The sequence below is a fragment of the Sinocyclocheilus anshuiensis genome, unplaced genomic scaffold (assembly GCF_001515605.1).
Source record: "Sinocyclocheilus anshuiensis isolate Anshui unplaced genomic scaffold, SAMN03320099.WGS_v1.1 scaffold676, whole genome shotgun sequence".
In the NCBI taxonomy this organism is placed as follows: Eukaryota; Metazoa; Chordata; class Actinopteri; order Cypriniformes; family Cyprinidae; genus Sinocyclocheilus; species Sinocyclocheilus anshuiensis.
Window position 1 is genome coordinate 3,448,260 of NW_015558579.1, and position 785 is coordinate 3,449,044.

At 59.7% G+C, this 785-nt stretch overlaps 1 pseudogene; it reads right to left on the minus strand.

Annotated features, from left to right (window-relative positions):
• Positions 1-785, minus strand: part of LOC107679811 (calpain-2 catalytic subunit-like) — a 12,229-nt pseudogene that overhangs the window by 3,270 nt on the left and 8,174 nt on the right.

Consider the following 785-nt stretch of genomic DNA (forward strand, 5'->3'; position numbering starts at 1 on the left):
CGCAGCCCATGGGCCAGCCCCATCGTGATGGTCCCGAAACCGGACGGCACCCTCCGTTTCTGCAACGACTTTCGTCGCCTCAACGAGGTATCCGAGTTCAACGGATACCCCATGCCTTGGGTGGATGAACTGTTGGACCGGCTGGGAAGGGCCCGGTATATCTCTACGTTGGAATCCGGTCATTTATAGCAGCAGGAAGCTGATCCCGGCCGAGAGAAACTACGCCGCGGTGGAGAAGGCGTAGCCGTCAAGTGGGCAGTCCTGGAGCTGCGGTACTACCTCTTGGGCCGGAAGTTAACCCTGGTCACGGACCACGCACCCCTTCAGTGGATGGCCCACGCCAAGGATACCAATGCCAGGGTGACCCGATGGTTCCTCGCGCTCCAGGACTTCCACTTCAAGGTACATCATCGGGCTGGAGCCGCAAACGCCAACGCGGATGGCCTCTCTCGGATCTGGGCAGCTTTCGCAGGGCTGTCAGGGGTCACTCCCCACCCACCCCCTATCTCTCCCCTACTATCTCATATCGTTAACAGGACCAGAACGACGCTTGGGGGGGAAGTGTGACGAGCGTCCCGAGGCTTCATCAGCGTCGCCCTGGAAACAAGCGAGGAGCACCTGGCCATCATCATCACAGGCTGATCGGTCACAGCTGCACCTCATCAGGCGGCGGCTACATAAGCCACGCAAGCCCTGCCATCTAGGAGATTCCTCCATGAGACTGAGCACTAACTCGCCCTCTCATTTTTCCCACAGAAAGCAGCGTGTGACCGACCAGCCCCACA